General features: G+C 33.1%; 1 pseudogene across 1 annotated transcript; it reads left to right on the top strand.

Annotated features, from left to right (window-relative positions):
* Positions 1-1047: 1047 nt before the first annotated feature.
* Positions 1048-11051, top strand: LOC110426724 (uncharacterized; annotated as a pseudogene). The gene is made up of 15 exons (XR_016351964.1): positions 1048-1150; positions 1627-1762; positions 1952-2012; positions 2380-3891; positions 3998-4029; positions 4959-5091; positions 5462-5559; positions 5830-5874; positions 6458-6563; positions 7062-7188; positions 8266-8381; positions 8906-8966; positions 9493-9643; positions 10320-10388; positions 10673-11051. The product of XR_016351964.1 is annotated as an uncharacterized LOC110426724 (transcript).
* The last annotated feature ends 3431 nt before the right edge of the window (positions 11052-14482 follow it).

The following is a 14482-nucleotide window of genomic DNA, read 5'->3' as shown; positions in this document are numbered from 1 at the left end:
AGCCTAGTTTCTCTCAAGGGAGGAAATGCTTTCATCCATTAAATTTCAACCCTCATGCCTATAATTTGGTTTTGCTTTTATTCAATGTTCAGCCCGATGAATATAAAGATATACTGCTATCTAACCTAGTAATGACATACTGAGAAGCCTCTGTTGGATTTCCTTCTGTGTTTCTTTTTCTTTTTCCTTTACTCTACCTAGGATTATGAAGATGATTTGCGGTGTTTCCAAGTTACAAGTATTCATTTGTCACACACAAACAAGAATGGTGCTATCAAATTAACTAGTTGGCATCTTTAATAATGCTCATGATGAAGCAGGTAGCCTGGTGTTGATATGTACATACCATATTCATCAATCGGAGCATCATTATCAATACCTGGAAGCAATGAAGGGAGCACCAGCTGTGGTTCTGAAGCAAAAGGAATGGAAAAGGTTAAAAGCAAAGCTTGTGATCTTTCACTGCATTTAATCCTGCATTGGGTGAATACAATTTACAAGGACAAGAGAGACATCGGACTTTAACATACCATATAATAATTAACAAATGAACCACCACTCTGCATGAATCTTGCAACTGAATATGCTATGTCTTGTGCATGGCCGGTTGGGACTGCACCGCCAAACTCTGTCCACATCCCAGTTCAAAGTGAACAAGACACACAGACAAGGAAAGAGATACTTTGAATATATTTTTATTAATTAAACATGAAAAACATATTAAGAAAACAAAATAACTACAATTTTAATTGTTATTTTGTCTGAAGAGTTAAAAGAAAAAGTAGATAAGGATAAATATAAAAAGTTAATATCTGAAAGATAGAATAAAAACAAGGTCAAAAAAAGTCAAAATTTTGAATTGACTTGGCATCAACTCACAGGTGGTTGAGGGCATTGAGATTGATAGTCAAACCGCATGATAATAATTAAATAATGCAAATCTCAAAAGGCCACAAACACTCTTCTCTACCATATGAACTCACTCACCCCACCGAAGCCTCTCTAATCTCTTCTGTTGTTTCCTTCCCCCATGCCAACAACACAACCAAAAATCCCATTGTTATTTCTCTTTCATCAGTACAAAAACTTAACACCCAACAAAGACAATGAACTGAATTTCCACAACTCCTTTCAGCTCAACAAATATCCGGTTACATTCTTTTTTTTTTTTAAACATGTTATCATATTTTTTGTTCTTACATTATTCGGTGAATTATTTAAATGCATTAAAATGTTTACTGTAATGTAATGGGTTTTCTATTTTGTCTTTAACAGTTTTCTTTCAGCTGGAATCATTAGTTTTTAGGTTGATTTTGAGCGAAAACAATAATCAAGGCATTATCTATTTCTATAGCCGAGTTGGTGATTTTTTCTGATATAAACTTGTTTCTTCTTTTTACATGATCCATTGACTTGTATAAATGTATCAAAATGCTAACTTTAATGGGCTTTTCGCTGTGTCTTTATGACTTTTTGTTCTGCTAGACTCATTGGTTGTTTAGGCAATTATCAAGGCGACCTCTTTTTTGAGAACCAAGTAGATAACTTTATATAATGGAATCTTGTTTGCTAATTAATCATCTTTGGTTGTGTTAAGTTCATAAAGTTTTTATTTTCTCTTGACAGGAAGCAAAATGGTTGTCTTTTTATTGCCAAGTAAGTCAGCCTTTGATGTGCTTCTGCCCCGCTTCCCTCTTGTTTCTTCAGCCACAACACGTCGGCAGTTTCATTTAATCTTAGGAGGTTCATCTAACAGGAAAAGGTTTTTTATTTGAGTCTAAACTCCAAGCTTTTCTGGATAAGTATTGTTTTTAATTTCTTTGATACGTATATGATGGTTTGATTTATATATATATGGTAAGATATATATATATATATATATATATTTGATAAGTTATGGCTATTACTTTAAAATATGACCTATTTTTATCAAATCATGATATTTTTGCAGGAAGCATTTACTTACTGGCAATTGGCAGTGCAGACCAAGAATAATTGTTGCCTCAAATATAGTGAGTGTTTGCTGGTGCATATTGTATTATTGCCATTAGTTTTGGTTTTAGAGCAGTGCATATATTATGCGTGTTAGCAAGTCACGGCTAATTAGGTCTTTTGCAGAAAACTTGATAAGTTGATTATGTGATGATGCATTTAAACAATGAAAGATTCCCAGAATTTTTACTAGAAGAAGTTTACCTTGATATTACTAGTGGAATTAAGATTTTACTAAGTTGGTAGTCTTAGGCGACTCTTGTTGGTGTTGTAGTTTGTAACTTTCCCTTTTATTTTCAATTAAAGAAATAAATTAAAACAAAATTTGAGTTAGTGTTGTGCTGAGAAGCTGTAAAATGGTTGATAACTGTCGAATTCATGTGACAGGATGGTTCCAGTGACACTTTTGCGGATGTGGCTGATGATGAGGATGATTATTTGTCTGGGAGATATGAAATTTTGAAAATGAAAGAAGATGAGTTGATGGACATCAGAAGGGCTCTTTCTAAGGCTCAAGCCAAACGAGAAGCCATTGAGAAAGAAAGAGATCAATTGCTTGAAGAGTTTGCTTGTTCTGAAGCTAAACAGCAGGAATATGTGGCTGCCATTTTGCACGACAAGGAACTGGCTATTTCAGAACTGGAGTCAGCCAAGTCTCTGTTCCATCAGAAGCTGCAGGAGTCAGTAGAAGAGAAATTTTCCCTGGAATCTAAGTTGGTTCCTGCAAAACAAGATGCTGTTGAACTTGCAGTACAAGTTGAAAAGTTAGCAGAGATTGCTTTCCAACAGGCTACATCTCACATGTTAGAAGATGCCCAGCTGAGGGTTTCAGCTGCAGAAACCTTGGCTGCTGAGTCAGCTTATCAAATTGAAGAACAAATAAGGAATGCAACTGAAGGTACTATACTGTCATTGTTGAGCAGTCCAAAGATGCTATAATAAAGGCCCATGATGTGGTAGAAAAGGCTGGAGACTAGGCCACAAAAGCTGTAGCTGCATTCACTGATGGAATAAATCCCATTGATGCGATTGCTTCTGTTCAGTCTGAGAATGTTAAGTTACAAGGTGCTGTCAGTGATTTAGAACATCAATTATTGTTTTCAAAAAGTGAGGTTGATAGGTTGAAATTGGAGTTGCAACAGGCCTAAGCACAAGCAAATGCAGCTGACCTCCGAGCCAGTAATGCTGAGAAGGCATTGCTTGAATTCCAAGAGTTGAGTAAGAAAAAGGCTCTTGAACATGAAGAGGAGATTAGGTCTTCATTGGAGAAAATAAAGAAAGAACCAGCCGAAAGAAAGAAGGCTGTGTCCAAGGCTTTTAAGGCTGAGTTGGAAAGCATCAAGGCTGCCATTCATGCTGCCAAAGAAACAACACGTTTGAGAGACAATGCCTACATGAGAAGATGTGAAGCCCTACAGAGATCACTGAGGACATCAGAAAGTGCTTTAAAGATGTGGAGACAGAGAGCAGAGATGGCTGAGTCATTATTGTCAAGGGAAAGACTAAATAGTGAAGAGGATGAAGAAGCCATCTATATTGTTAATGGTGGGAGGATAGACCTTTTGACTGATGATGATTCACAAAAATTGAAACTTCTGAGTGACAGTCCTCATAGGGAGATACCTCAGTGGCTCACAAGAAGGATATGAAGCATCCATTCCAAGTTTCCACCTAGAAAGACCGACATGTCTGAAGCCTTGAATACAAATTTTAAATCTTTGCAATTGCCCAAACCTGATGAAGTTTGGTCCATTGCTCAAGAAAAGCCAAAAGAAGGTGATATGCTTGTTGAACATGTAATTGAGAAAGAAGTAATAGAGAAGAAACGGAAGGCTTTGGAATGGGCACTTCAGCGAAAGACAATTAAATGGCAGAGGATTCCAGAACAAACAAAATTAGGTTAGTTTTCTTTTCTCTAATATGTGTATTTTATCATTATTCCCAAAATAGCTTTGTAGAAGAAGGTTCATATCTAACGTGCATTAGCATGTGAAACTCAATGCAGAGCCAGGAACTGGAACAGGAAGGGAAATTGTGGTGAGTATCAATATGGTCATCCATTGCTTGGTAAATTGATGGTGGGTTTTACTTGCTATTGATTTGATACCTAATGACATTGATTAACTGAGGTTTCATGGTTTTAACTTAAAGTATAGATACTTATTAAATATATATACCCCGGTTAGATGTCTATCATGCTGGGAAAATGAAATGATTTTAGTTGGCTGATATAGGATTTTAACCTGTTTATATAGTTATTTTTAGCAGTCAATGGTAGTCTGTTTGCCACTAATGTAAAGGACCATTTTTAGGCTTTGTGCAAAGCAATTCTTTGTCTTCTTTCCTAGAAAAAAAATGGCATAGATCTTGAAGTTGTTTATTAGAGGGAGCATTATACTTTTTTGTAACACTAATTTATAGTAGTATGGATCCATTCGCTGCAATTACTCCCTTCTAACAGATGGAATAACCGATTTGTGCCTTTAAATGCTGCAGAAGGTAAAAATTAAATTTAGCTTATATTAATTGCTCCTCAATCAGGCTTACACCATATGATATCCTATTTCTTCCTTACCTTAAGCTATACATGGTGGGAAAAAGTTTTCCCTTTTGAATTTTGGTTCTTTGACGTATTTTCGGATTTTTTTTTAAGGAATCTAGAGAATTTTCAATTTCACCTGGAATCTGTTCTTGCCTATAACCTCATTTTTTTATTCCAATCATATTTTCACTGGGCTGTGAAGATAACTCTAATCTTATTTTCATGTCTGATTTTTATTGTACACTTTGTAGGAATATGTTTAATTTATTTTACTTAATGAACTTATGCATGCTTAGTGGACTTAGGTTTAGGTGAGTTTATCATTGATTAATAATGAAATGGATAAAAGTATTCGTTATAAGCAGATATCAGTATATTGTTTAAACTTTTAATATTCATACGTCTTAATTTGTTGATCCTCAAGTTTCAAGGTTTCAATTGGGAAACTTGGAGAAGACAGTGGTACCAGGAGCTAGCTTTTAAAGCTGCTGATTTATCTCAATGTGGGATGACTGCAGTATGGTTCCCACCACCAACACAATCTGTTGCACCTCAAGGTAAATTTCCAATAGTTTCATCTACCTTTTTCTTGTTTGTCATCAGAATTAGGGTTCTTATGAAATATCATTCTTTTAATTTTTATAGCGTAAATTGTCATTTTAAATGACATGTCGTTGTGCATGCGGTTGTTCTGGCATTCTAGATAGTGTCATGCATTGTGATCCTAGGAAATCAACCAAAGTAGGATTTAGTTTTTCTGCTAATTTTATTTGACCAGTAGTTATAATGTCACACCCATTAATGTGTTTGTGGTTGTTAGACATGGTTCCACACTTCTTAAAAAAAAAAAAAAATCCAAAGATGTTCTGTCCACACCTTTTTTATTGTTTAACACAGTGTCAATAGGTTATATGGAATAACATGCAGGTTATATGCCTTCTGACCTTTACAACTTGAACTCCTGATATGGATCTGTGGAAGAACTGAAATCTTGTATTGAGGAAATGCATTCTCAGGACCTTCTGGTATGTGGAGCTTATAAATAGTAAGCTTTAGTGGTTAACTTTTGGGACTCCTTTCTGCAAACTCTTGGAATAAAATTTCTCTATCTAGTAATGTGCATTATTCTATAATTGCTCATCAATGTGGGTAATAACAAAGTATTTGGAACAGATACAAGCGTTATTTGAGCAAATCGTATATTCATATAGTGCAGATGCCATCTTGTTCTAGACTGTTTGTTAGTTATTGCCTTTGGTGAACTGAACCTTAAATTGTGTTGCCTATGTATGCAGGTACTGGGAGATGTCGTACTTAAATATCGATGTGCACATAAACAGGTTGGCTCCCCCCCCCTCCCTGCCCCTCCAAGTGGCTTTTTCCCCCTATTTGGGCTTTTCAGAAGTTTCATAATCGCTTTTTTTTGTCTCAACAATGCACTTTGTGGCTTTCTTTTCCATATAAAATTGGCTCAAACAAAGAGGTATTCAACATGTGCTGCAAACTGCGATCAGTAATCTCAGATAGGTGTATTTTACCTAAAATGAATTTAATGTCCCTTGATTTCAAAGTAAGTAAGACCAAAATGAATCATTTTGGATTCTTTACTTTTTCAAGAAAATCTGATTATATGTTGCTAGATAGGTCCTTTTGCTTCTTTGATTATTTTAAACTAAAATACTGGAAATTCAATTTAATTTTTGGTTGTTATTAATCCATACATCCCATGCAAACTTAACTACCATGAATGAGATAAATATTGGCCGGTAAACCTTTTCTTTGCGCTGTTGAATTGCATAAATACAGAAGAAGTATAAACTTCTTACTATGACATTTACAGATCTTGTGTCGTGGCTGAAAGTGTGACATGAACTTAATGAGTCAGTTGCAGGGGTCTACTAAATGATATTTTGTTCATTTCAGAGCCCAAATGGTGTCTGGAATATCTTTGGTGGCAAGCTTGCATGGGGGCCTGAAGCCATTGTTTGTGATGATCCAAAGTTTCAGGGCCATGGAAATCCTTCAAGTGGTATGCATATTATATAAATTTTTTTCTAGTGTACTGAAGAAGACGTGTAATCATTAATGTAGAGTATCAGCTGTAGATCATAACCCCAGAAAATGTGGTTAAATAGCTCCCAATTTGAGGCTATACTTCTTTATGTGCTATGTGGACTTGGGGCTTTTGCAAAGGTTAAAGAGTATGTTTTTGAATTGAACCAGAAGGGAACCTTTTCCTAGGTGTCTTTAAATCTTGTTTTGAACATTTTTCTGTATAAGAAAATTAGAAAGAGAGAGAGATATGATTGAGATTAATTATCAACCCGGACTTTATTCAATCATTTATCAAAAGTTCACTGGCTAGTGGGAACTGATCTAAAATTTGTTAACTAGAGCAATGACTTCTCGACAAAGTGCTGACTCACTATATCAGACATTATCCATTGAATGAGTTGGCATTTATTTCCAGATATTAAATGAAAAATAGGAATTCCCTTAAATTTAACTGATTTAGTTTTGTGTTTAGGTGATATCTTCCACGCAGCACCAAACATTGATCATTCCCAGGACTTTGTACAAAGAGATATAAAGGAATGGTTGAACTGGCTTTGTAATGAGAGTGGTTTTGATGGGTGGCGGCTTGACTTTGTGAGGTGAAGGTGTTTCTATTGTCTTCCATTTTTCTTATATGTCTTTCTATTTTTTTTTTTTCGGTGCAAGTCCTATTATTTCATCTTGCACACATACTTTGACAATTCGAACAAAAACTATGGTAGACATGACAAGAGAAAAATAAATTAGATTTTTTCTTTCTTGCAATTTCCTGCACTCTTGTTATGTGGCGAGGATGTCAAAAAAAAAAATGGTAGATATTCCAGGAGAAAAAAGAATTTAAATTGCTCCTGGGTCGGGATTTCCTCCAAGCCATTTATGTGGGAGAGATGGCTGGTCAATGTCTATGCTTCTGGTTCACAAACTTTCAGGGTATATAAACCTATGTTCAACAGTCATTAACTTCTCTATTACTTTAGTAATGGATGTTCAATATCTATTTGTGATTGTAAACTATGGGTGTGGGGAACGTATAAACACAAAAATGTGATTCTACCAATACAGTGCTGTAGTCATATTAAATTGATCTTTATTAATGATTAATGTAGAAATAATTAATGAATCACTTCTCACAATTTCTTGTAACATTATTCTCAATAATCTAAGAAATTGAATAGCCTGATTTCAGATAGAGTTGTAGTACTCTTATCCATGCAAGCATATTAGGCATATATGTAAGATTATTTATATATTCCAGAAAGAGAAAAGGTTGATACATGCAATGTATTAGGTTTGAATTTATGGATGATAGCTGCCTTAATTAGATTTGGAAGCCATCAACCAAGTAAGGGCCGACAAATCATTGCAGTGAACTTTATTGAAAGTCCATGTAAGAATGGTTTCTAAAAATTCTAAAGTCGTGCATAAAACCAACATCTGGAAAGCAACCTACAATGTGGTAGTGCATTCCAAAATAATCAACTATGTTCTGCTTCACCAACAGTATCACAATATAGTGTGTCCATTGTCAACAACTTAAAAGAATAATAAGAACATAAACTTTTACAGATGGCCAATGAGACTCTGAAAGGTAGAAAAAGAAGGCAAAACATTTGAAGTATATTTTGGATGATGCCACATGTTAACAGCATTTAAGACTCACTTTCTCTTGTTTGCAGAGGCTTCTCCGGTATATTTGTGAAAGAATATATAGAAGCTTCAAATCCTGCATTTGCTATAGGAGAATATTGGGACAGTTTGGTTTATGAACAGGGTAACTTGTGTTACAATCAAGGTAATCACTTAATACTACAGATTATGCATGAAAAATAGTCAACTGATCTTGTGTTTGAAGATTTTGGATGATAGCAAACTCCAGTTTTCCTAAAGTTAAAACTCATTGGAGTATATCGTTGTGTTAGTGACTATTCTCTAAGTTAAAACTTCTTTCATTGGTTTGGCTTCAGTGAGTTTGAAATTTTTATTGAACTAAATCTGACATTGGGGTTTTTGAAAAGTTCTTGTCAACTATTAAAATGACCTTTAAATGAAGTTAATAATGGTCATATTTATTACAGAATTTTTTTGAATGCTTGAGTCTACTTGGCCCTTGAATTCTGAAACCTGGTTATTTAATATAATTTATTTCTGGCTCGCCTTTTGGGATGCACAATATAATTCCACTTTAAATCACAAAGCCTCTCTTAATCATGTTTCGTGTCTCTAGGTCCAGGTGACTGCATGGAAATGCCAATTTTTCTTGTTATCATTGTCTAGAATTACCCTACATGATATTTGGGACTTTGTTAACATGCCGAGATGCTCATCGGCAACGGATAATCAACTGGATCAATGCCACTGGGGGTACTTCCTCACTTTTGATGTCACAACAAAGGAATTCTGAGTATAAGCCAGCATTTTTTTTTTCTAGGGAATCTCCCATCCATAAGACAAGACTGGGGAAATAAGAATGCACAACGTGTCAATGAAATCTTGTAGAAATTCACTCTCTCTGCCTCTCACAAGCGTGCTACTGTCTAGTATGGCCACCTCTGCATTTGTACATGTCTTGTGCACTTTTCTTGAATTGTTAATGTGCATGACCATATATGGGTGAAGAATTTTTTTTATCTGATATATAGATGCTAAGATGCAAGTAAAAACATGGAGATTGATTCATTAACGAGATATCTGTGTTGCCAGGGTTCCATTTCCCTAATTACAATTTTTTCATGTTGAAAAATGTTACTTTCTATTATCATTACAATTTCCACTAGATTATTGTGATCCATTTATCTGAAATATAGTCTGCCACACGTTTCTGATAGCCATATCATGCCCAGTACAAGCCATGTGGAGAAATTGCAGTCATATAGCTGCATGCTTCCTCCAACTGCAGACTAAAATATTTTGCCATTGTCGGGGATACTCCACTCTGCTTTACATAACCAATACAGGAGATTGATAGATCCTCAAGGGAGACCAACAGGAGTGACGGGATGGTGGCCTTCACGTGCTGTTACATTTTTAGAGAACCATGATACAGGATCGACCCAGGTACTCTCTTCCTCTCTGTCTCATATGCTAACACGCATGTGTGCACACACATTCATACATATATATAGAAAAAAAACCAAACATACAAGCACTCAGAGCATTACCATGTTTCCTGAGTGTTGCATAACTTTAATCTCGGAGTTAAAACTTCCTTGTAACATGTAAGATTGCACACCTTTCATTTGTCACTTTGAGGGTTAAAGTAGCTATCTTTGCTCTCTGGTCCACTAAAATAGAGCATAGTCAACTTATTAAAAGAACAGGAATTTAGCTTTAAAGAACATCTGCAAGAGTGAATGAAATTTTGTGCTTTATGATCATGTTGAAGCTTATGTTGTTATATATCTTAACTTCTATTTGAAATTTTTTAAGTTGACTTTCAGGATAGAATATTTCAGCAATCTTCAATCCAATTCAAGCCAAGCTAGATTATTGGCCTTACTCTATACATCAAACAATCATTTCAGTTCATGAACTTTTGATCTCTTACAAGGATATGATCATGTTCTAGATTCATTGAAAAAGCTTAGAGCACATAATCACTTCTCAATCTATATCACTTAATGCACCTAGTTATCAGATTTGCCTATTTGCTAATTATAATCTCCCATCAGTTCTCTTGGTCATGTTTAACTTACCAACAGAGATAAATACCTAACATTATGTTTTATTTTAGGGTCACTGGCCATTCCCCTGTGATAAGCTTACACTGGGATATGCATACATCCTAACTCATCCTGGAACCGTAAGCTCTCTGTCACTGAAGTTGCTTAATCATTCTATATACAGACACACACAACTGGAAAAAGAAATTCCTGAAGAATGTCTCTGCTTTGGTGTGATACCAAGATATTTCCTGATGATTATATGCGTTATTCCTCTTCAAGTTTATCATAGTCTCAACTGGCTTTTACAAATTTTATTTTCCTTACCTAGATTTTTTGAATGTCTACTAATGGCTGAATAAAAAATTTCATCCTTTCCTTTTGTCATGCACTGATTGAATTTGTTTTGTATGTAATATTGCAGCCTGCAATATTTTATGACCACTTGTATGAATTTGGCATCCGTGATGTATTAACTGAATTAGTAGAAGCTAGAAGACTGGCTGGGATCCATTGCCGGAGTTCTGTTAAGATATACCATGCCAATAATGAAGGTTATGTTGCACAGGTTGGTGATACCTTAGTGATGAAACTAGGACATTTTGATTGGAACCCTTCAAAGGAAAATCAGTTGGGTGGGAGCTGGCAAAAGTTTATTGAAAAAGGATCAGATTATCAAGTTTGGTTAAGACAGTAATTCAATTAAACGGGGGGCCAAGTCAATAATCTGTTGTTATATTGATAGAAGAATATCTGTAATTGTACATCCCCAATCCATTAATATTTTTCAAGGCAGTTTAATGTTAGACCCCAAGTAATCAGGTGAGAAGGAATTCTCTATTTTTTTTTTCTTTTGTAATAAAATACTGCAATTGGGCATATTAGGATATTTATTGTAAGAATGTGTTATATTGAATTAAAAATATTGTCAATCCACCCTTGAACCAATAGATTAATGAGTTTGAGTAAAGACTAATTAATTCTTCTTCTCACACGCACACACCAATATTGTTAATAAGTTAATCTTCTTAATAGTTGCTATCTCGTAATGTTTAAAAATTTGATCTTACTTTTATCTAATAAACTATACCATAAAAAAGATAGTAGTACCCTTTGGTCCTTTTGAATAAATACATACATAATCTTACATTTGTATGATAAATATAAATACAAACATAAGAAGGTTGGTTGGCATACTTAAAAAGTTTAAGTCCCAACCCAACGACTATTGACTACTCGAATTTCAAACTCATATATACTTATTATTAAATTAAATATTTGGATAGTTATATATCTTATAAGATATATACTAGTATTATTTTACGATGCATGGCCTTCCTGGAGGAAGCAATTTGAGGGTCTAATTATTTCTAAAATTTGGTATAGGAAATGGATGTGAGGGTGAGATGGGGTGACAATGTCTTGTCTCTTTTAATTAAAGTCTTAAGTCTTTCAATATTTTCTTGGAGGAGAGATCGGGAAGACTCTTTTTTTTTTTTTTTTTAAGTTTTTGGGTCAATGTATAAATCAGTATCACCTTTAAAGCATGTGCCCTCTCTTCCCCACTCTCTGTCCCTTTCAACGATGACTTGGAGTCAATTCTTAGAGCTTCCAAAGGCCAAAGCATCTCACCCTATCTTTTCTCCCCTTTCCCTAACTTGATTTTCAGTGCATGTCTTGAGAATGATTTATTTATTTATATTATGAAAAAGTAGCTTCTGAGATTTGGAGCATATGTCATCTCTGTATACTATTTATTCCCATTACATCCCCTTTGAGGTAGATTCTGGTATATGCACAAAAGGGGGAAAGAATGTCACTTCCAAAATTAACTTTTCTTTTAAAAGTTCAGATTTGGGTTTGTTTTTCTTTTTTTTTTTAATTTTTCTTTTTTTCATTAAATAGTTTTTAATAAGGGAATTTATTTGACACATTTTAGATAAGAGTTTCATAAATTCTACTCAACCAAGCAATGGCTTGTTAGCACGTAAACATTTAGCTCATTAGTTGATGTATTATTCTATTGTCTAAAAAGTAAGATTCGAATTCTCTTCTCTCAATTATAAAAAAAATAATAATGATAATAACTTGTCAACATGTTGAGTGAGAGTGAGGAAAATTTTGTAATAGTAATACTTTGGACTATATGAGTATAGGCGTACAAAATTAATGGTTTAACTATTTCATTGCTTTGGCTTCCTTATTATGTGAAAATGCTAGGGTGTCTTAATTTGTTTATTCCAATTATGTCTTACTTATAAATTGCAAGATATAAATATTTTTAAAGTTCAAAAGAATTACACAAATTGTTATTGTGCCTATGGAATACTGTTTCAGAATTACAAGAGTTTAGATTTGATAGCTATGCTCCTCTGTCTTTGATATAGGAATGGCAGAATTAAGAACTCCAGTTTAAAAAGCTCTTCCCTTCACTTATTTTGGAGCATCTGAAATCGAAATTTATAATGTATAAATTGATATTGAAACCGTTTAAATTTTTAATCCTATCAACCAAAGTTTATTAGAATTTAATTGATAACCGTTAATTATTAAAACCAATCATTTTGATGAATATTCGATTCAAAAATTCAAATTAAACTTGATTATTAAAAAAAAAAGGAAAACAACTATAACATTACACAAAATTGAATAACAATAATAAAATTTTACTAAATTTTATAAAATGAACTCATTGATAACAATTAATAATAATTCGTTTCTTACGTAATACAATAGTCTTTTAGTTCATCAACGAAATTACCACAAAAATAAAAAAAGAAATCATTAAGTAGGTTTAAACAAGTTTTGTTAAAATACCCATCAAAATTCTATTAAAATATAATCGAATTTAAGTAACAAATATTTTAGCCCTCTTATTCAAATCCTTCCCAAAACCTAACCAGGTATTAATTTAAACAAGAAAACCATGCTCATAACTTATTCATATCAAGATTTTTCAGCTTTCCTCAAGGCTTTTATAACTTTGGGGTTAGTTGGTGTTTCATTGAAAAATAAAACAAAGCACACTAAGATAAATGCTCCACAATTTACCTCTCTAGCGGGATCTAAGAAACTCTGTCGTTACTGATATAGATAATAATAATTAACATAATATCTAAAAAAAATTTAAATTATTTTTAAAAAAATCAAAAAATTATATTTTTATTATATTCAATTAATTTTTTTAATTAAATAAGCTCTTATAATTAATGATTGATTAAACAAAATAAATTGAAAACATTATGTCAAAATAAATTTTATAAAAAAAACCTACAATATGAATCTAAAATCTTTACTTTCACTTTTTTTTTTGGAAAATTTACTGTCACGTTTATTCTTATTATAATTTGGGATATATACAAAATTTAGAGACAAAAGCCATTAAATCAAGATATGAATCTAAGAAATGTTTCAATCCTACAGAGATACGGAAAATCAATAATTGTAGCATCTTTATGTCTTATGTCCAAAAAAGTACAATCATCGAATGCGTAATCCGTCGGACTACGAATTTAAGGCACCACCAAAACAACAATTCCTTTTCGTTCTCTCATTGGACAACGCCAAATCCTCAATTATTGCAACACATTGAACGACCCATTTTAATTTAAGGAAAGTGCTTTTGTCTTTGATGGTTTTTAAAGGTTGGGTGTGAGGCACTTCATGTGTATGGGTTTCTAAGAATGTGCTTAGGGTGCTTGTGTATGTCTTGGATCGAGATTGTTTTGTCCATCTGTTTTAATGTTTGGGTTGCGAGTTGTGTTAATTTAATTATTTTATCATCCCAGGATGTATACAAGTTCATTGCTGAATCACATTATAATAAGACATATATATGTTTGAAAATTTTTTAATTGATGAATATAATTAAATTGTTATTTGTTATTTTAAATAGTTTTTTTAAAGGAAAGATATTGATAGATGAAAGCGCATTATATTTTTTAAATTATTAATTTTTATTTCAAATAATTTTTTAAGTATAATATAAATAATATATACAATTGCACATAATATTATCAATAAGGATTGAAATTCAAATTAAGAAGTAGCACATTAGAATTACCAAGGATATGTTTGATTCACATAATAGATAGAAATAAAATAAAATAAAATAATTATTCTATGATAATAGAATAAAGTAATAATAAAATAGTTATTGTACAATTTGGTACAATAAAAGGAATAGGATAAGAGTGGATATTTTGTTTTATTGCGGTGTTTAATGAGTCAAAAT

Source organism: Theobroma umbraticum, unplaced genomic scaffold (genome assembly GCF_002168275.2).
Source record: "Theobroma umbraticum cultivar Fairchild unplaced genomic scaffold, ASM216827v3 scaffold_12.0, whole genome shotgun sequence".
NCBI lineage: Eukaryota > Viridiplantae > Streptophyta > Magnoliopsida > Malvales > Malvaceae > Theobroma > Theobroma umbraticum.
Note: the sequence above shows the minus strand (reverse complement) of the source record. Positions and strands in the feature narration are given on the sequence as shown.